Source organism: Delphinus delphis, chromosome 1 (genome assembly GCF_949987515.2).
Source record: "Delphinus delphis chromosome 1, mDelDel1.2, whole genome shotgun sequence".
In the NCBI taxonomy this organism is placed as follows: Eukaryota; Metazoa; Chordata; class Mammalia; order Artiodactyla; family Delphinidae; genus Delphinus; species Delphinus delphis.
Genome location: NC_082683.1, coordinates 6,043,484 through 6,065,859, shown reverse-complemented (window position 1 = coordinate 6,065,859; position 22,376 = coordinate 6,043,484). Strand labels below are relative to the sequence as shown.

Here is a 22,376-nt window from a genome sequence, read left to right as displayed (position 1 = left end):
GGACTCTCCCTGGCTTACTGCTAAGCTGAACCGCATTTATTTCTCAGGCTCTGGGTCATCTCCAGCACGCCCACACTCATTCCAAGGAAGCCATTAGCCACTTCCTTCTCATGACCAATTAGCACGGCCAGTGAGAGCAGCCAGGTGGTGAACTGCCTGGCAAATGGAAGAAGAGTGTATGCACATTTGTGTTGTTTTAAATTTCAAATCTCTGCAGCCAGGATCTCTTATCTGCTCTGTCTCCGGACTCAGGAAATGGATATTCCTGGGGTGTCTGGGGAGGACACCAATAAAGCTGTAAAGAATTTTCAAATGGTTCCATGTTACGGTGATAAATTGGATGTTTCTTCCTCAAAACTGATTATCCATATCATAAAACCATACAGATCAGACTGAATTATAGGACCACCTATTTTAATTAGTCTAATTAGAGAATACTGTTGGGGAAGAAAAAACTCTTTCCTCTTTCCTCTTCCCTCTTAGGTTCTGTAGCTGGGATCTGCAAATTAGAAGGACAAAAGCCAGATTAACAGGAGAAAAGGCATACAAATTTTATTTGATGTTAATATTTTTAATTTTTACGTGCATGGGTTAATGTTTTAATTTTAACACACATGGAGGACTTCACAGAAAAGAAATGAAGGGGTTAAACTCAGGGGGCTTATAAACCATTTTAACAAAGGGAGAAAATTTTTTGAGAAGTGAAAAGACTTTGAGACTTTGAGAAGTGAAAGGACAAGGGTTTTGGTTTCTAGGAGTGGTAAATCATGGGAAGGTAAATATATCGGAGAAACTAATGTAAGATAAAGCAGGGTTTTATTTATGCAGACTCATCCTGGTGACATCTCCATCTGCAGTGATAAAGGTTGCTCTTCCCTTCCTGGTATGACAGAGGGGAGAACACCTTCACGAGAGAAATTTATGACCTACTTTTAGGCAGATAAGGGGATGGCAGATTGCCTTTCCTGTGTCTGCTTTTTCTCAATTGCCTTCAGCTCAAAATAATCCTTATGCCAAAGTGGTGTGTTGTGGGATGGCATATTTTGATCCCCTTCCATATTTTAAAAGAAATTTCGTTATATTACCCTCAAAACTATAGAAACCCAAAGTGAGAGAAAATAGAATCTTGCCCCCTGAAGACACTGGCAGATTGATTTAGGGAACAGAGAAGGATCATTTAAATCAACATTAAATTAATAATATACAAATGAGGGCTTCTAAAATCAAGACAAACATGTTGTTCTGTTACATAAATTAGATGTTTTCCCTCTGATCTTTCTTGCTCAGCAAAACTTCCTTTACAACAGTATGTAAATTAGTACAAACTTCCAACTAGTGAGGTTGAAATAAATTATGGTTGATGTGACTGCCACTTTTAAAGATCATTTAGGAGGAAAAAATATCTTATTTCTAGGTTTCCTGAGAAGCTCGGTTTTAGAACCCCCGTGAATAGAGGGGACATTCCAGGTGCCTTCACCCCATGACACCTCTGCACAGCCAGTCACAGTCTTGTCTGTTCTGGACAGAAAGCATCAACTCCAGATCCGGCCACCTTCTGCGGTTCCGTTGTTGATGAATTTTAATGGATGTCGAGACTGGCATTCGTTCATGTCTAGGAACACGATGAGCAATGCTTATTTAGAATGTTTCCTTCAAAAAGCCCAATGTTTTTGAAATCACATTAAACATAATGTGAAGCATATGCTTTTATGCTTCTGAAGCATAAAAATAGGAAAATGAAATTAATTTCATTACAGGCATATCTCAGAGATATTGTGGGTTTCATTCTAGACCACTGCAATAAAGTGAAATCCCAGTAAAGCAAGTCACACAAATGTTTTGGCTTCCCAGCGCATTTAAAGTTATCTTTACTGTCTTCTATTAACCGTGCAATAGCAGGAGGTCTAAAAAAACAATGTATATACCTTGATTACTTTCTTGTTAAAAAAATGCTAACCATCATCTGAGACCTCAGGGAGTTATAATCTTTTTGCATAAGTAACATCAAAGATCACTGATCACAGACCATCATAATAAATATAATAATAATGAAAAAGTTTGAAATACTGAGAGAACTACCAAAATGTGACACAGAGACATGAAGTGAGCAAATGCTGTTAGAAAAATGGTGCTGACAGACGTGCTTGACACAGGGCTGCCACAACCTTCAATTTGTAAAAACTGCAGTACCTGCTAAACACAATAACGTGCAAGACAATAAAATGTATGCCTGTACCTATGTAAGCAAATTAGGCCGAAATCACAGAAAACTGGAGAGCTAAAGTAGACAGTTATACCTACTGCAACATTCAAAATACTTTTTGTCTTTTTGCTCTTAGGAGCTTCATAATTTTCATAACTTTTCAATAAACAGCTCTTTAAACTAATGAAGCTAAAGGAATAAAGTCAAGAGGAGAAAGCACTGTTTTCAATAACCCAAAGTTCAAAGCAGATTTTAGAATGGGTGTTTATCTACCTGCTTTAGGATGGGTCAGCACCTTAGGTCAGGACCAAGTGCCCGGACAGGGTGGACGCTTTTGGTCAGCATCCAGCTGACTGAAGTAGGCATCCCCCTCCTACGGGGTAGAAATTAAAAGATGAAACACCTAATACTAACGACATGCCAGCGGCGGCTACGAAGCTTCAGAACCATGAGGGTTTAAACGCATCCAGTCTGAGGGCGGTCTTAGCGGGAGCTCTCCCACCAGGAGGCCAGTTTAGGCAGAAAGTCTTCTGCTTCAACCCTCTCTTTTAATGGTTCTCCTGCCCTCTGCACATCCATCCATCTACCTGCAAACAAAACACAGGCAGGCAGCCCCCAGGCTGCTGGTCCGGAAGCAGGGGCTCCCATCAGTCACTAGGAGCTGCAGAATCTGTGCCTCACACCAGGGGTCTGTTATCCCTGGGATCCCACCCACAGACCCATTTTCTGGGAAGAGTAAAAGCAAAAGCAAACAAAAGAGCACTATACTCTGTTCCTTTCTTTTACATTGAACTGCTAGACTAATGGCGTTTTACAGTCTGGAGCTGAATGAGAATGACCTCAGCCAACTCCGGGCTGTATTAAAATAAATGTAAAATAAATTCAACGAGCCCTGACTCATGAGAGATAATGGAAAGTCTAACTGCTCCAGGCAAATGTAAAAGAACCAAGATGGGGTCTATTCAGCGCTGAATTATGAGCCCCAAAGATTACCCTGAAAGGCGGGCGCCATCAGGCTCGAGCAAGCCAGTTACATAGGGAATCCAAACGTTCAAGGTCAAATCCGGAGTTTTTGTCAAAATTGCCTTCCAGGACTGTAAACCCACACCCTCCCTGGACAACCTCTGGGAAATTTCACTGTGTTAATAATACACGCGAGGGGGCCCGCGTGTGGCGGCTTTGAAACCCATTCTTTATGTCACACCTCGACTTGTTTCCATTCCTAAAGTGGCTCTTTCCTTGTCTGAGAGCAGGCCCAGCAAATAAGAGGGTGGAGAGGAAACAGCTCCTCAAGGACCCCACCCCACCCTGCTAGGGGTAACTCCCTACCACTTAGGAAACTTTCCTGTTTCTGTGAAGGGCTCCACGTCACCGCATGGAGCCCCCAAGACACTAAAAGGATGCGTAAGTCTGAGCTTCAGGGTCAAGCAAAACCTAAGTCATCACTTTCCTCAAAAGTCTGATGGCACTGATCGATCTCAGAAGAGAACAACCAGTAAGGGCGGACGAGGGCGGTCTGATTTTGCACCTGGAGTGGGGGGTTGAGATTAAAGTGCACTGCGGGAGGGGCTGGATGGCCGAGGTCGCTTTTTGCCTGCACGGGGTCTCCGGCAGCGCCCCTAGCCCAGCACTGAACTTGGGTCTGTCCCTCTTCTCGGCCCCGCTGGGGCTCCCCCAGGTCACAGAACAAACCCAGTTACTGGATCCGTGGTCGCAAAGCCACGATTCCCTCCCGATCTGCCGCCGCTCAGACCACTTCTAGGGGCTCAAGTTCAGGACTTGAGTAAAAATAAACACGGGCTATAAATAAGCCGGGGAATTTCTTCAAGGCCCAAGCTCGACAAGGAGAAGGTGCCACCGCACAAGTGCTCACTTGAAAATTTCTCAACACGTAAAAATAACTTTGATAAAGGCGCGAAGACGCCTGCCTCAGGGGAAAGGAATGAAACGGCGCCAAGAGCCCACTTCCTGCACCGCGACCCCCGGGGCCCCTTTGGCGTGGGGGCGGGGCGTGGGGACGGAGGGACCGGGGGCGGGGGCGGGGCGCGCGGTCGGCGGGGGCGGGGCGGGCGGCGCACGCCCACGGGGGCGGGCCCGCGTGACTCACCGCCGGCTGCCCGCGCCTTAAAAGGGCAATCGCTTCCGGTGGCCGACTTGAGGGGGGCCCACCTCACTCCGACGGGGGTAAATGGCCCCAAATTCCAAAGGGCCCCCACTCCAAGGCTGAACCTGGCTCGATCCCACATTTTTCAACCCGGTTCAGCCCCTCCCCCTCATTCCTGTGTCCCCCGCCCCCTCCTTCCCCTCTCCCACCTCTGAGACTGTAGTTTCAGCCCTAAAATATTCTCGAGCACCTATTCCTCCTCCCAGATCCCCATTATTTAAAAATGCCACCCTTCAAATGATCAGCGCCCTCCTTTTCTTTTTCTTCATCCTCAAACTTCTCCAAAGCTTAGTCTGCGCGGGCTAACCCACCACTGTCCGGCTAGCGTCTTGCACTCTCTGCAAAGTATTCTTTTTAAAACAAGGGGATTTTATTTCAAACAAAGTTGCAAGAACATCACAAAAAAACTCCCCAAAACCTTCGCCCAGCTTTTCCACTTGGGAACATTTTGCCACTTTCGCTTTATCTTTCTATGTGTATGTATTTTTTTTCTAAGTCATTTGCAGGTAAGTTGAAGACAGCATGTCTCCTTATCTCCAAATACTGCCCAGTGAACTCTGAGCTGCCCAATCCAATGGCCTGGCAGGGCTCATTCGCTTGACCCTGCTGCCCCTGTTCTCTCTGTCTCTGTCTCTCCCTCCTCTGATTCTCCCCTTTCCTGGGCTCCTGTCCTCCCTGCCCTCATGGGTGAGTCTCTCCAGGGTCTTGCCTCCTGTCTCATTTTACAGCCTCTCCCTGGAGGATGCCATGGACTCTCACAGCATCAGCTGTCACGCATCCTCAGCGAGCACTGAATCTTAGCCTGGGCCCCCTTCTAAACTTCTACCTGAATGTCCACTGCTTTCCAGAAACCACTACCTGATCCCTCGAAGTCCTTCCATTTGTTGTAAAACTGGACGTGCCGAAGAACTGGGTCATGGTCCCCCCATGCCCCTCTCTGCAGGACTCTCCAAGGGGAAACCTCCCTCTGAATTCTGCCCCCTCCAGCCTTCTTGGTCACACGCCCTGGCCTCCTCATTCTGACTTTCTCTCATCCACCTCCTCTGTTCCTGTGACCTGCACCTGGGTCAGACCTCCATCCTCACTTGCCTGCTGCCTGGGCTTCCCACCTGGGGCCCCTCGCCCACCCTTCATCTCTACGCAGCTATGGGAGCTGCCTTGATGCAATCCAAGGTCTCTCTTGATTGAAATCACTGCCCCCAAGGTTTTCCATGGGGTTCCAAAAAGCAGACTCTTGGGTCCCTGAAAAGGTATTCAAATGTTGGGGTGGGGGGGAGCATTTTCTGGGAAAAGGCTTATACGTTTCATCACATTTTTAAAAGAATTTGTGACCTCTCCCCCAAAAGAAAAGAAGCAATGGATTTTGTGTTAAGGTTCAAATTCCTTAGGGGGTCCAAGATCCCAGAAGCCAGTTACTGTGCCTCGGGCCAGCTTTCCCAGAATTGCTGGTCACGAGAGTGGACCCAAGGCACCAGGTAGAAAGTCAGACTCCCTGGCCCCATCCCCTGTGGATTCTGATTCAAAAGGTCTGATGGTGGAGTCGGGATGGGGTAGAGGGAGTCCCAGTAATCTGTATTCAACCAGCAGGCGAGTCTAATGGAGAAACACTGGGCTAGAATCAGCCAACGACTTTCTTGCCTCCGGACCTCTGCATTCAGTGTGGCTCCCTCTTTCTGGAATTTACACTTTACCCCACTCCTCCGTTGATAAATTCCTATTTATCCTCCGATGTCCAGTTCAATGTTAGTGCCTCGGGTGAAGTCTTCCCCATCATTCTTGTGTTAGGGAGGTGAAGGCAAAGCCGCTGTAGCAAAGACGCCCCCGAATGCAAAGGCTTAACTGAGAGAGATTCTCCTCTTCCCTCTCCCGTGAGAGCCCGGTCCGTGTGGGCTGGCGAGGAGGCCCTTCTCCCGGGGCTCACCCTTCTCATTTCTGTCACGTTGTGGGCCTTGTATGAACTGCTGTGGTGGAAGCTACGTCCTCACCAAGCCTGTCAGGCCAGAAACAGGGAAGGGAAATGGGGGTCAAGCCTGGTGGCGGTTTTTTTGTTATTTTTTTTTAAGAAGATGTTGGGGGTAGGAGCTTATTAATTAATTTATTTATTTTGGCTGTGTTGGGTCTTCGTTTCTGTGCGAGGGCTTTCTCTAGTTGCGGCGAGCGGGGGCCACTCTTCATCGCAGTGCGCGGGCCTCTCACTATCGCGGCCTCTCTCATTGTGGAGCACAGGCTCCGGACGCACAGGCTCAGTAGTTGTGGCTCACGGACCTAGTTGCTCCACGGCATGTGGGATCCTCCCAGACCAGGGATCGAACCCGTGCCCCCTGCATTAGCAGGCAGATTCTCAACCACTGTGCCACCAGGGAAGCCCCAAGCCTGGTGTTTTAAATCCCTACCAGGATGTTGCACACCTGACGGGGGCTCACATCAGCCAGAACTTGGTGACATGGCATGGCTAGCTGCAAGGGAGGCTGGGAAGTGTCATTTCTAGCAGGGTGGTCTTGTGCCTGCCCCCAACAATCACCTGCCCTAGTAGCAATGATTGCCATCTGTCTGCTCTGTGGGAGAGGAACCCAGGCAAAGATGTGTTAGGGGCTTACTATGGGGCAGGCATTATATGGCCATTTTCCTACATTATCTTTTTTTTTTTTGCGGTACGCGGGCCTCTCACTGTTGTGGCCTCTCCCATTGCGGAGCACAGGCTCTGGACGCGCAGGCTCAGCGGCCATGGCTCCTGGGTCCAGCTGCTCCGCGGCACGTGGGATCCTCCCGGACCGGGGCACAAACCCACGTCCCCTGCATCGGCAGGTGGACTCTCAACCACTGCGCCACCAGGGAAGCCCCTACATTATCTTTTAATCTTTTTTTTTTTATTTTATTGGAGTACAGTTGCCTTACAATATTGTGTTAGTTTTTACTGCACAGCAAAGTGAATCAGCCATATGTATGCATATCTCCCCTCTTTTTTGGCTCTCCTTTCCATTTAGGTCACCACAGAGTACTGAGTAGAGTTCCCTGTGCTATACGGTAGGTTCTCATTAGTACTCTATTTTATACATAATAGTGTGTATATGTCAATCCCAATCTCCCAGTTTATACCACCCCACACCACCCCCATTATCTTTTCATCTTCACGGTACTTTACCCACACTGAGACAGCCAGGAAAGACCTCCCGAGACCTGCTCTACTGAAGTTTTCTCACTTGGGGCACCAGCTTAGGTTATTTTTTTTACATGTTTGCCTCCCCCACTGAGTATGTGCTTAATAAATGTTATGCTAATTGGTGAATCAGAGTGGGATTAGTAAATAAACTTGTGGAAATTACATAATGAGTCATCTCATTGGCTATATTTTTTTTTTTTTATTTTTGCTGTACGCGGGCATCTCACTGTTGTGGCCTCTCCCATTGCAGAGCACAGGCTCCGGACGCGCAGGCTCAGCGGCCATGGCTCACGGGCCCAGCCGCTCCGCGGCATGTGGGATCTTCCCAGACTGGGGCACGAACCCGTGTCCCCTGCATCGGCAGGCGGACTCTCAACCACTGCACCACCAGGGAAGCCCTCATTGGCTATTTTTGTTTATCCCCCTTTGTCCGCTGAATGCGAATTAGCTCTTGGTCCCTGCAGGAGGTCAGGCAGAGCCTGGATGCCTACCTCAGGGATGCTCTCCAGGACCCTTCCCCATCCTAGCATGCTGTGTTCCCCCTCCACCTTAACTATGACTTTTTCGTTAGTGATAATTCAGAGCGTGTTCATTCTCCCACTCTATCCTGAGCGCCTCCTGGTCCCAGATCCTCTTCGGATACTGGGGAGGCTAGGAGGAAAAGACACATCAACAAGAAAATAAACAACAGTCACTCAGACAGAGATAAGAGCTGGGAAGAATATAAAATAGGACAAGATGAGAATTGTGTGCCTGAGGGCAGGGAAGACCTCTCCGAGGAGATGACAATTAAACGGAGACCTGGAAGAGAGAGGGGCAGCCATGGGGGGGCTTTCCCAGCAGAGAGAACAAGCTCTGGGTGGAGTATCTGAGGTTCCGCAAAGCAGTCAGAGTGGCCAGAGCAGAGCGGGTGAAGGGAGAGAGACAGGAGAACCAGGTCAGCGCCAGGTGGCACAGGGATGCACAGACCGGGGGTTGGGACCTGTTCTAATGGGACTACAAGTCATGTCCAGCTATGAGCAGGCCAGTGATACAATTCGATCTAGATTGTTGGACAGTTATCCCAGCTGCTGTGTGGAACGTGGATTTTGTAGAGCCGGGATGGAGACGGGTCACACGGGGGGAAGGCGTTTGAGTGGTCCCGCAAGCACATGATGGAGGCTTTGGCCAGGGTGACAGCAACGGAGGCAAGAAGTGATGGACCTGCTTTGTAGGTAGCCCATGGGTCTTGCTGGAAATGCTTCTCCCTAGAGAGCTTCCCTGTCCTCACCTCCTATGGTGTTAATACTCATTCATTACCTCCTCTGGAATAAAGGACCCACGGCACAGGGTCTTTATGGCGATGAGTGTGACGTTGCCCCTCCCGGGAGCTCTGAGGCTGCATCTCGTCTTTGACTTGGCGGATCACCCTCGTGGCTGGGCTAGTCAACTTGGCCTTTTCACTCTTTGGGAGATGATCATGGACACTGGCCCTGTCTCCCTCAGGCTCAAGCCCATTAGAAAGACAGACAATGAACAAATAAGGGTACAAAGACACCAAAAATGCCACCTATGAGGAGAGGTGTAACACAGTGCCAGGAGGACATACGAGAGGGGCTTTGACTCACCAAGAGCAATCAAGGGAGGCTTTGAGGAAGCACTGCAGGAGCTGACACCGGAAGGAAGGGGTGGGCTGAGGGTGGAGAACATGTGGGCAGAGTCAATAGCTTGTGCAAAGGCTCTGGGGCAGGAACCTTTATCGAGCAGAGAGCAAGGAAGGTAGGATGGGTCCAAGCGTGGGTAGGTTTGCTTGCCACAGAAGAGAGAGGCATTCCTTTGTGATGTCTGGGTTGTCTGTGAGGATGAGAAAGCAGGTCAGTGGCTTGGAGAGCAGAGGCGGTTTGATAAAGGTATTTAGTTTTTAATTGAACTATAGTTGATTTGCAACATTGTGTTAGTTTCAGGTGTACAGCAAAGTGATTCAGATATACCTACATCTATACATGGATAGATATGAATTCTTTTTCAGATTCTTTTCCATTACAGTTATTGCAAGTTAGTGAATATAGTTCCCTGTGCTATACAGTGGGTCCTTGTTGTTTATCAGTTTTATATATAGTGGTGTGTATCTGTTAATTCTATACTCCTAATTTATACCCCTTCCTTTCCACCTTGGTAACCGTGTCTGTGAGTCTGTTTCTGTGATAAAGACATTTTTAAAACAGCATTTCACAGACTATTCCTGTTTTGAAGAAAAGCTATGTCACCAAAAATGTATATTTGACCTAGAGATGGTGAGTTTTATTTGATAGTTTATATTGACGATCCAAGTTCTGAAATCTGTCCACTAGCCCCAAAGCAAACATTTAAATCAGTCCAGCATGTATAAGCACCCATGGCCCTGACATCCTTCCTTAGGATTCCTGGATGGTTCCACAGAGGGAGAGGAAGAACGGCCCAGTCACTCATTCGTCATTTTATCCTGGTGACAATCCCAAGCAGTTTAAAGTTTGCCAGAAAAGGCTACAGTCAAATCGAAGGAGATCTTTCATGTCTCCTGATCCAGGGACCACACCTACTACATTTTTCTTTATCAAAAAGAGAAAACAGCCCACTAAGCTAGTGAGAATCCGTTACCCACTAGAATACAGATAACCCCACCCCCAATTTTTTTTTAAACTATTAACTTGGTACACCTTGAAGAAAGTAAGCCCAGCCTCCCCTCCACCTCTGCCCTACTTTTTTTTTTTTTTTTTTTTTTGCAGTACGCGGGCCTCTCGCTGCTGTGGCCTCTCCCGCTGCGGAGCACAGGCCCCGGACGCGCAGGCCCAGCGGCCATGGCTCACGGGCCCAGCCTCTCCGCAGCATGCGGGATCCTCCCGGACCGGGGCACGAACCCGTGTCCCCTGCATCGGCAGGCGGACTCTCAACCACTGCACCACCAGGGAAGCCCTGCCCTACTTTTTAAAAAGAGTTCACTGGGGAGAAATTGCCACATTGCAAAACTTGTGAAATGCCTGCCAGCTAGAGAAAGCTTTCTATAACCTGAAGCAATATGGGTGTAAAAGCAAAATCAACAAAAAAACTGGAGAGGGGAAGGTGCTTACATACATCATGCTTTAAAATGCAAATAATTTTTTCTCGATTAAAAGATAGCACCTGACTGGGCTTCCCTGGTGAGGCAGTGGTTGAGAGTCCACCTGTCGATGCAGGGGACACGGGTTCGTGCCCCTGTCCAGGAAGATCCCACATGCCGCGGAGCGGCTGGGCCCGTGAGCCATGGCCACTGAGCCCGTGCGTCCGAGAAAAAAAAAAAAAAAGATAACACATGACTTAACAGAGGAAAAAAAAAATACAGGCAGAGTCAGGGCACAAAAATTAAGATTTTTTTCTACAAACCCTAAAATCATTTTTGTTGGAGAAAAATGTCGGGGCTGGGGAGCATTAGTGATCAGTTTCAGAAGGGTAGATGTATTGATACATAATGACCCTGGGGATTTATCCCAAGGAAATAATTTGAATGAAAAAAACCGAGTTGTATGCACACAGATGGTTATTGCTTCATTATCTGCAATATTTTAAAGAAGTCAGATTTATTCTGGCAAGAATGGGAGTGGGGTGTCAGGTACGAGTCAGATGGTCTGATGGTGTTTAGAATTGATGAAGGTGAGGAGGCTGGATTAAGGGGTAGATGAATCAGTGTAGACAAGAGAGGAGGAAGGTTTGACTAAGGCTGCACCCTCAAGGTTAGAGAGGAGAGCTTAGTCCAAGAGATATTTAAAGGATCATTTAAATGTGCAGGGAGAGGGAGGGAGGAATCTAGAATGACAGTTTGGGTGGATGGTGGCGAGCCCAAGAAGGAGAGTGCAAGTGAGTGAGTCTGGGGTCTGCCTGTCTGACTGTCTGGGGGCTGGAGTGAAGGGGTGGAAGGAGTAGGCAGTTCTGATGCTAAGTTTGAACCACCTATGGAATAAGGAGGCAATGGAAAATGTAGGTCTGGGCTGAGAGAGGAAGGTGGCTGGAGATAAATAACAATAGACATAAGTTTTCCGTAAGATGGGGGAGGTCATGCATGGCTCCCTCCTTTCCTCCTCTTGGTCTTCATCCCCTTGGACTTTTCAGAGGCAGCTGCTACTGCTGCCCACCTTCTAGAAGGTGTCTCTTCCATCAGTCCCTGAAGCCACACATCCTTCGTCTCTTCTTCTACCTCTGTTTCTTTCCTTCCCATTTTAAAAATTATTTAAAAGTAAATATTTCTCCCCAAGTAATCAATTTTTCTACTGTAGGGAAGAAAAACTAGAAAATACAGATAATTAAAAAGAAAAATTAACTGAATATTCTGTCATAGCCCATATGGGAAAAGAATCTGAAAAAGAATAGCTATGTGTAGATGTATAACTGGATCACTTTGCTGGACACCTGAAACTAACACAACATTGTAAATCAACTCCACTCCAATCTAAAATAAAAAATTAAATAAAAAGAAAACTTAAAGTCACAAAGCATTTTGATGTATATCCTTACAACTCTTACTCACTCTTCACGGGCTACCTGCTAACCTGGCTGGGTTTCCTCCCCATCACACGCACTCAGTGCAGCCTTTTCTGATGAACGTTTATCAAAGGTGGAACTAAATAATTATTTGCAGCACTACTTTTCTAAAAAGCTGAATTGTTTAATGAATGTATTCATATAATGTTATTTTTTACCAAAATAAAACCAATTGGTAGATAATGTTTTTTAGTGTATTTTCTTCGTGTGTTAATATATCATGGATAATCTTTACACACCCGTCTCAATCTATGTGATCCTTTCTGATGCTACCTGGTATTGAATTCACCTGTATGGCTGAGCCAAAATTTCTCAACCCTTTATTAGGATATTTAAGGTAGGGACTTCCCTGGTGGCACAGTGGTTAAGAATCCTCCTGCCAAAGCAGGGGACAGGGGTTCGAGCCCTGGTCCGGGAATATCCCACATGCCACAGAGCTACTGAGCCCACGTGCCACAACTACTGAAACCCACGTGCCACAGCTACTGAAGCCCGCGTGCCTAGAGCTTATGCTCCGCAACAAGAGAAGCCACCGCAATGAGAAGCCTGCGTACCGCAAGGAAGAGTAGCCCCCGCTCGCTGCAACCAGAGAAAGCCCACGCGCAGCAACAAAGACCTAACGCAGCCAGAAGTAAATATTGAAAATAAAATAAATTTTAAAAAGGGGATATTTAAGCTATTTCCAAGTTGTTTCTAATCTACAGCTTTATACATACATCATCTCTACTTGCTTGTTTGTTTATCTTCTAAGAATAGAATTGTTAGGTCAATGAATATGCCAAATTTTCAGCTTTTGATGGAGGTTGGAAAACTGTCTTCCAAAAAGTCTATCCAATTACACATCCACATTTTTGCTTTTACAAAACTCTTTTTTTCCTGTTACAAAAATAGTGCCTTCTATTAACTATAGACAGACGGCAGATAAGCAAACACAGGAAACGTGGGGAGCCTATGATTCCAGCTGCTTGATAACCCCTGTTAGGTGACTTTGTCCCATGTTTGTCTAGGTGGATGCCCTTGGGAGTCAGGCTTTGGCTTGAGAGCCAGGTTTACCATTACTGACAGGGTGGCCGCAGGTGATTACTTAATAGCTCCAAGCTTCTGTTTTCTCACCTGTAACTGAAGGTGACAGTAACAGGATGGCACAGGTTGTCGGGATGCATGGCGACATGTAGCTCAGTGCCTGGCACGTTACAAGCTCTCAAGCCGTGCTTCTTTCATTCTGCTTGCACTTTGCTTTCCTATCTCGGTGATAAAAACAAACTTCTTCCCTTGTATCAAGTGGACACCTCTGGTCTCACCTTCTACCTGAGCCCCGGGCCTATAGCCCTGATCCCAGACTGTTAATAGCACCCATGGTATTTTGCTGGTATCAAGTTTCCTTTGGGTCCCAGTCAGACTAGTTACGAGTTCCTTCTCCCCATCTGCCTGCTCCATCTTACCCACTGTCATCTGTCCTCAGAGGCGCCCAGGCAGGAGTCACCGGAACACCTCCCTCCCCCTCCCACAGTTAACTGGTTCCAAGCAATTGTGTCATTCCACAACACGGGGCATGGCTGGAGTCAGACCGACCTCAGTGGAAATGCTGGCCCTGCTGTTTACACGCTGCATGCCCAGGAGTAGTTGCCTCTCTTCTCTGAGCCTCTGTTTCTTCATCTGTGAGATGTGGGAATAGCAGACCTACCACTTAGGGCCGTCGTTCTGATGGTAAAGGGAGACGCTTAAGTGTTGAGCGTCTCCAAGGGGCGAGCTTCGATGCGCCCTGTTAACGGTTATTGTCGTGTCTCACGCTCTCTGGCCTTTGCTTATCCGTCAAGCGCAGTCCCAGCCCATCTATGGCACAAACACGACCTCCCACCTTCAGCCCTTCCCAGGCCAGATGTGCTGCCCGCATGGCCTTCCCATGGCGTGCCTGGAGCTCGTCATCCACTCAAGACTCTGGACGGCTCACGACCGCCTGCGAACTAAAACACAAATTGTCCTTGCACAGTGATTATGCCCCGTATCTGTTTCCAGCCTGGTCGCTCCTGCACCCACCCCCCCACCCACCCACCCCCGGTTCCTGCCTCTCCATCTCTGCGTTGACCTCCTGTCTGTCTCCCCTGCGCTTTCCCATCCTTGTTTGTGATGGTCCCACCACCTGGATGGACACCAGTAACCCAGCAGTCTCCCAGCCTGGCTCAAACATCCCTCCTGCAGCTGGTTCTCTCAGCCCTCCCCCAGGACATTCAAGGCCTCCTCCCTTGAGCCCCACCCTTGGCGCACCTCCCACGCATGACCTGGAGTGTCCATTACCCACCAGGACTCTGTGCCCTTCAGAAAGCAGATGCCCTTTTTGTCATCTCTGTGTCCACCACCTCCGCCCCAGCTCCCCTCCACAAACCCCCAATGTTTGTTTGTTAACCGCATTGTTAATAAATAACATTCTCCTGGGATTTCAATGTACAAAAGTTTACCCACAGGCCAAAGGTTCACAGAGATCATGTACCTTTCGCGTGACTTATTCTGAGATGACAAGTGCATAGAGCTTTTAAAAACTGCGATACCCGTCACCCGAGCTGATGTGTCATGGATGCCGTGTACGTGTGCCTTGACTGTCACGGTACTGTGTTTTCATGATGATGAGATGAGCACAGAATGTACAACACGTATGTCTTCCTTATCTCTGCAGAGGCAAGAGAACAGTTGCTCATGACACTTGCCCACTCTCCCTCTAGGGCAGGATAACCGGGCTGTACTATAAAGAGAAGGGTGGGGCTGGATGTGGACTCCTGCCCTTCTTTCCTAAAGGCATGTAAGTTTCTAGTAAGTTTCAAGTACATCTGTTCCGTCCTGTTGGGAAAGATGATGCAACGATGAGAAAGGAAGCTGGGAGTTGCCTTCCTACTATGAGCTAAGGAATGTCATGTTGCTGAGCGCCCTTCACATTCCCAGAAATATGTCGTGCTTGAGAAGGTGGATGACTCAAGAGTTCCCTCGGCCACTGAGCCAGAGCAGAGCTAAAGAGCACAGGTTGGCGGAGAGCACGGCCCCTGTGTGGTGCCAGGTTGGCGTGTCCGCCACGTCTGGGGGCTGCCCTGGCACTGGGCGTGCGGAGAACAACCTCACGAACACAATGCCATTTTCTCAGAGCTGGAGCGAGGGGTCCACAGGGCGCATGTGTCAGTGCTCAGCTGTCCAGACGTGCCAGACCAAACTCCGTGGATTCAGCTGGGGTTCTGATGACTCCTTTTGCGGAAATGGGGGCCTCTGTCCTTAGAACAGGCCCCTGTGACAAAGTTCCTCTCTGATTTTCAGAGACCTTGGAGCTTTATTCTAACTTGGCGATTCCTTCCTGGTCTTCTTGTTTCCTCCCTCCCTCAATCTCCAAATTAGAACTTTTTCTAGTAGAAAGACCTGGAAAATTATTTCAGGGGCAGGAGTTTGGCAATTGTCCCTGAACACGAAGCACATGGTTTGCAGGGGTTTTTGATGTTCCAGAGAGGAGCCACCTGTTCCTCCCCCCCCACCTCTGGGCGCCTGGCCACGGGGCTCATGAGTCACGAGATGAGATCAGCCTGCCTCACTGGGCAGAGGTTTCCAGAAGGTTCCTCTAACCCCCAGCCCCCCTGCTCCATCCTTAGGCAGGATCCCCTCTGCCAGCCTACGGCAGTCGCTCTTCCAAGGCCCATAGCCCAAAGCGACGCTGAGCGGTGGACACCCCCCAGGTGTCATTTACAAAGTCACAGTTACTCACCCGGAAGAGAGAAACTCAGATTCCTCAAGGTCACCAATAAGAACCTCACATCCACCAAAGGCAAGGGGGTGCAACACAGACTCTGAAGGACCCCTGAGATGCTCACCAAACAGACATCAGTTTGCCACGAGAAGCCCAGAAGGCGGCGGGTGGGTACCGTAGCCCTCCACCTCCTGCAGCTGGTGTACCTCAGCATCTCCTAAACTCATCATCACCGCAACCGGCTCTGCTCCGTGACCCACGGCCTGTTGTCCATGTGGCAACTAAGGCGATAAGAGACAGCCCTGCCTGCACCACCTGCTTCCGTGGTGGGGGTCTGGAGCCCCCCGGACGTGAATACTAGGCAGTGGAGTGGAGGCCAGAGGCTGAGGGTCTGGAGCTGGACAGCATGGGGCTGGCTCCCGGCTCCCCAGTCACTGAACTCTCTGTTTAACCTCTCTGGGCATCACTGAACCTGGGTCCAAAGACCAGGAATTATAACAGGGTTGTAATCAGGCCAAAATAACTCCCTATTTTTGTGAAGTACCTACAACAGTGCCTGGCACTCCACAATGCCTAATGAATGAATAAACACAAGATTCCTTCCTGGGGAGCGTTTAGCGGCAGGCAAGGCCTTTAGGTGTGGGGCTCCCCATCCTAGGGCCTGAGTCTTGCCCCTCGGGGTCTCTGAGGGTTAAATCCCACGGCCATAAAATGAGTGTTAACACCAACTGAGCACAGCAAAGAGCAGGGAGGTCAGAATCAAGTAAGACTCAGAAGGGAAGCTCTGTGCCGTCGGAAGATGCCACGTTAATTGGCAAAACTCGTCTTTCTCAAATGAAGGGTTCAGATGCATAGGGAAGGGGTCCTCGGCAGCCCCCTTTCCGTACCTCGCAGAAGAATGCTCCTTCTAAGGGCGAAATGGGCTTTGAAAAACTGTATTATTCTCTCTCTAACCTGAGAATTCTTTCCGACACCAGCTGAGATAGAGTCCACCCCCAAATCTTCCACCTCCGGTGTCATGCTGGTCAGGAGCTGGAGCCCCACCCCCTGCCCTCCCAGGAAAGGTTGTAGGTAAAGGCCACAGATAAGAAAGGCTCAAGCTTGCACCCTTGCGTGACCTGGGCCTCTGTCACCCCAGGGCCACTGCAGAGGTCCCAGCCTGCTCACCTCTGGCCAGACATTGCTTCCTGGGTACGTGGCGGTGCAGACACACGGGATCCTATGCTCAAAGGAGACCCATGCTTGGGGTTTCATGCTCTGCAATCTGTCTTGAACTTAATAATTTTATCTGACCTTGTGGTTCATAAATGAAATTCAGTGGGATGACAGAGCGTGTGTTTGGGGCTTGGAGCCATACGCACGATCATACGGTCCACTTGCCGTGGTTCCTTGGCTACCTGCGGTCCTATTCTCTGGTGTCCTGGGGGACACAGGTCCCCTTCTCTGCCCCTGTCCGGTGACCACTGATGATACCCTCTGCCCCCAGAGGGGCCTGGCCCCAGGCAAGAGAAGAGTCAGGGTTGGGGGCATGCATACCCACTCGGAGTCACAGGGTTCCCAGGCACCTGGTGGGTGGGTGGTCTGTACGCCCAGAGAGGTCTGTGCTGACCCCCGACCCGAGGAGCTACCCCATCAAATAGCAGATGAAAAACACCACGAGAGGTCAAGAGAGACTCCATGGGAAAAAGGACAAAGTTTTCTCTGGCTTTTTGAGCAAGGAGTCCTGCATTGTCACTCTGCCCCGGGACCCCACAAAGGATGCAGCGGCCCCGCCTCAGGCTGTAAATCCCTGCCACCGGTGTCATCTCACCTCGGCTAGAAGGGTCGGCCTGGCCGATGCATTCAGGTTCCCGTATTTTAGAGTTTTGTGTGTTTTGTGTGTTATAAGGCGGAGGGCCCCCTCTCACCCAGAGCCACGTGGGTGCTGGGGTCAGCTGACTCACTTGTCCCACTTGCCAGGGTCCGTGTAGGCCTGTGGGCTCAGCTACCACAGCCAGAGGCCCCGTGTCCCCTGCCCCAAGCCTGACTTCCCACCTGTGAAAAGGGATTAAGCAACGCCATCTTCAAGATCTTTTCTAGATCTAAAGGCATCTCATGGTTCCAAGCACACAAGGCCCATTTTCTGCTCTGAAAACCCAGAGTGGGAGGTACAGAATCCTCTGGATTCCTGGCAACAAAATTTTTTTTACAATGATTGGCAACAGAAAACCACGTTTTCCGTTGGGATGCGTGAACGGGATGCATGTTTGAAGTGCTGTTCTAAGATCCAGACGTACAGCACGAGAAACCGCACAGCATCTCGGATCCTGGGCTTGGTGGACGGTGAAGGGAGAGGTTAGGAAACATCCCTTCTGCTGTTGGGCAGGGGAGAATAAGGAAGGCCATGTACAAAATTACTGAAATCCTCCCTGTGACGATATGCCATCATTTCTGCTCTTTAAAAATTGTGTATTATTGAGACAGAAAGAGACCCTCAGACACAGAAAACAAACCCGTGGTTACTAAAGGGGAAAAGGCAGGGAGGGATAAATGAGGAGTTTGGCATTAACAGATACACACGCCTGTATATAAAATAGATAAGCAACAAAGACCTACTGTAGAGCACAGGGAACTATATTCACTGTCTTGTAATAACATATAAGGGAAAATAATCAGAAAAAATTATATATATACACACACATATACATACAACTGAATCACTTTGCTGTATACCTGAAGCTAACACAACACTGTAAATCAACTATACTTTAATAAAAAATAAAATTAAAAAAATTTTTGTATTATTGGAAAATGGATTAAAAACATGAGGCTTCATTTAGCATCATATCCTAAATTAGCCAACATGGTGTGGACCCCAGGGCCCACCACAGGCTACTGATAGAGAGTCGTGTCAGGTTTAGTGCACACGGGAGCCTGCATGGTTAACATTCTCCAAAAGACCATGGAAATATGCTTAGAAAAGATATAAGAAAGTTCCAGATTGGTGGCTGAAGTCTCCCCTTCCAGGTCATCACGTAAGTCCAAAGTAACCCAGAAAATACCCACCATACTCCATGTCCTAGATACTGTCAAATTTCCCAGCAAGGAGATCTTCAGAACACTGCAATCCTACTGCATCCGGGCAGTGGATTTCCTGGGCTGCTTAGTTCATCCAAACAGATGTGCAGAACCCACATCTGACAGCCAAGTCCCTTTTTTCTGCCCAAATCTGTGACAGTTTTCCACCCTAAAGGGACTCAAATTTGAAATTCCCTAAAATTACTTTTACTTTTCCCTCGAGTGGGACATAGATTCTAAGAAACAGTATTATCACCTCATTAAATGTGTTGGTTAAGTTTTAAAATTGGGGAAAGTTAGCAAACACAGGGGGACCTGCAATGTTTGCTTGTGAGATTTCTCTCTCGTAGCAAATATTTCCTACGCTCAAGGCTGCATTGATCTGTATTGTTGGGAAAAGGTTTGGGTGAAACCGCGGTGCCAACCTTTCTATCTGGTGTCCTTCCTTGACGAATTGTCCTTCGTGGTAAGTGTGTGGCAGCTCTTTGCCGGTTTCCATACCAGAGCCCAGTGTTCTAAAACTCATTGCCTTTTGGGATAGTGAATGGTTGGATTTCAAAAATTCTGTTATTTTGGACTGTCGGGCTGGCCCAGGAAAAGGACCAGACGTGTGGGAAAGAATGTCAGGGGGAGATAGTTATCAGGAAAATTAACAACGGCTTTAAAGATTGTGTCATAACAACACATGCTTAAAATGGTTAAAAACACTCACACTGTTATTCCTTCGGGCCCGAACTATTTCCTAAGATAGTGAGATCAGCAGTGAAGGAAATTCCTCCTTTATTCTGCCTGAAGGTTTGGCTGCAGGTCTGAGACGTCTTGAAAGGCAGAGAGAAGACAGAGCTTTTCACTTCAGATCTCGGAAATCTTTTCCAGTTGTACAGCAGGTGCAGCAGTTTGGGGAAAATATTCGAGGGAAAGCAAGAAGAAACTCTGTTCTCTTCAAATATGCGATTGGTAAAGAGCCCCAAGTTTGCAAGCTAGCAAGGATCTAGCCAATTCCAGGACCAGAGTTTCTCTCCCTATCGACACATTCTGGAAAAATGACTAAACCTTCCTGTACCTCAGTTGTCCCAAGTGCAAAATCAGAAGAATTCTCTTAACCCCCTTTACAGTACTGCAGGGAAAACACACCATGGATAATGCTTGAGAAGTATTCACTTGTAGTTAACTGTCTCATAAATGCTTAAGATTGCCAGGTCCCCGGGAAGCCTGCACGGTGTAACGTAAAAGCCAATTCACCTGATCAGAACCTGTTGTCAGGGCGTTAGGAAATGGCCCACTGGGGGACCGTAGTGAAATCAGAGCAGAAGGAAACCAGGGGGTGCCTCGCACAGGAGCCTGAATTTTCAATAGCATGGGGCTGAATTGGGAGGCTAGAGACTTCTGTCCTCTTTCTTGGCCCACTGCAGAAAGCATTTTTACTTTATCACATACACATTTTCCTCCTTCCCTTGGTCATGAATCAGAACATTTTACAGCTAGGAGGAGTTTTAGGGATAGTCTAGTTATTTCTCATTTTACAAGCAGCAGGCCCTGGAGCTAAGAGGCACCGAGTTTTCTGACTCTAAGTATTGTCCAAAGGAACCATTCAGCTCAACCCAGCTACAGCTCGTTCAGCAGCCCGGCTCCCTACACCCCCTACAGGGCACACTCATACCTAAGAATCTTCTTCCTCAGACTTTATGGACCTGCGTCCTTTTGGAGAAGCCACCCTTAGGGGCCGAGTGCCGAGGGCTGCGCTCAGGACGGGACCCTCGGTTGGTAGAGGGAAAAGGTGAAGGTGACCTTCGTCCACAGAGGCTGCCACATTCTCGGCCACTTCCTGAGTGAGCACATTGTGATCTCCACCACAGATCTTACGAAACAGGCATCTTATTCCCACCGAGGAAGATGCGGGTTAGAAGTGTAAGCAACTACCCCCGGCGGTGGGAATCGGGCTTCATGCCCAGATTCCAAGGCTGGCCTTCTTGCCACTCCGCCTGAGGCTTTATCAGAGAAATCATGTCCTGGGCAGATGACCAAGGCAAGGACTCGGCCTGGGGGTGGGGAACGTCTGGGATGGATTCCTGAAACCAGAGGATAAACTTGAAGCAACGGGGCAAGAAGCTAGCTCACAGACTTGGGGGTCCAGGAGGGCATTGCTAACTGGACGGCCAGACTGGGAGGCCTGGGCCCTGGAGTCCACCTGTCACTTACCCACTGTCCTGAGCAAACCCAGCCCCTGCTACTTGTGGAGTCTGAAATGCGGCAGCCCTTTGGACTTCTAACCGGACGTTGCATGCTGAGTCAACTGCCATCTCAGCTCCTTTTAGCAGACAACAGCTGGTCACCCAGCTGGGGCCTGGGACCCTCACCCCCAGGCCACCTGAGGAACAGATCCAGGTCACGGTTCACAGAGTTACAAGCGGGAGTGGGGGTGGGGTCAGACCACCCAGCTCTTGATCCCGCCTTCCTCACTTAGCAGCTGCGCCAGCTTGGGCAGGTCGCTAAGCCTCTGTGTGCCTCAGTTTCCCCACCTGTACAATGGGGAGACTCATAGGGCCATTTGCTGGTGACACGAGGAAGTGCACACAAACGTGCTGAGAGCAGCGCCGGGCACGTCGTAGGTGCTCAGGAAGGGGTGGTTGTCCTTAATTTCTGCACACGACTGTCACAGCAGAGGGAGCGCTCTCCTGAAGGGACCCCTCCGGGACCTCATCCAGGCTGAGGGCATGCTGCCTTCTGAGTCAGGCCGCTCTGTTTTTGGACGGCTCTAAGAAAACTCTTCCTTGCTTTCAGCCAAGTCCACCTCCCCGCAACTCCCACGCACGGGTCCCAGCTTTGCCAGAAGGCAAACATCAAAAAAAAAATTCTTGAAAGAGGGACCTAGAATGTAAATAAGCATATGATAGAATTGGGTTGAGGAATTACAGTCTGCCTCGCTGCAGCCGTTCCCACCGCTAAGCCCGGATGAGGTTGGGTGGTGGGAGTCAAAGACCCTTCAGTTCAGTGGGATAACGGCTAAAGCTCTGAGCTCTCCTCTGCTTCCTTTAGAAACGCATTAATCAACTTCTCCCTCCATGTTTTGCAGACCACAGCATGCTGCTGACTGCCGTGAGACCAAGACACAAGTCACTCCCCCCCAGGAGCAAAGGTGACGGTCACCAGGCTGCAAAGCCTTGACCTCATCTGACTTCATACGTGCCGTCCAGCCCGTAATCATTGTGCACCCAGGGAGCATGCCCGCCAGGGCAGCGCACGTGCCTGGCCTCCTGTTTACAGAGCCTTGCTGGTGTCAGGTACATAAAATCACGACCCGTGAGTCCCTTCCCTGCCTTCCTTGGCAGGTACTGTGACATAAGAAGAATGCACACATGTTTTTTTCAGACAGATTAGACAGCTTGGCTCTCCCATGACGCTTGTTAAAAAGGATTTGAAATAGAGTTTCCGCGTTGCAAGGTGAAAAAGTTCTCTGAGCTCTGTTGCGCGTGGTACAAATATGCTTCACACTACTGAACTGTCGACTTAAAAATGATTATGATGGTAAATCTCAGGGTAGAGC

General features: G+C 48.8%; 1 long non-coding RNA gene across 5 annotated transcripts; it reads right to left on the bottom strand.

Moving 5' to 3' along the window:
* Positions 1–466: 466 nt before the first annotated feature.
* LOC132426794 (uncharacterized) lies at positions 467–16,741 on the bottom strand. 5 transcript variants are annotated; one of them, XR_009519774.1, is made up of 3 exons: positions 14,357–16,493; positions 13,171–14,021; positions 467–499 (listed from the first exon to the last, which is right to left on the bottom strand). It is a non-coding gene; the product is annotated as an uncharacterized lncRNA (long non-coding RNA). The 5 variants fall into 5 exon arrangements; XR_009519769.1 differs by lacking the exon at positions 467–499 and adding an exon at positions 4,716–6,357 and having other exon boundaries at positions 14,357–16,492; XR_009519772.1 differs by lacking the exon at positions 467–499 and adding an exon at positions 7,793–9,360.
* Between the last annotated feature and the right edge of the window lie 5,635 nt (positions 16,742–22,376).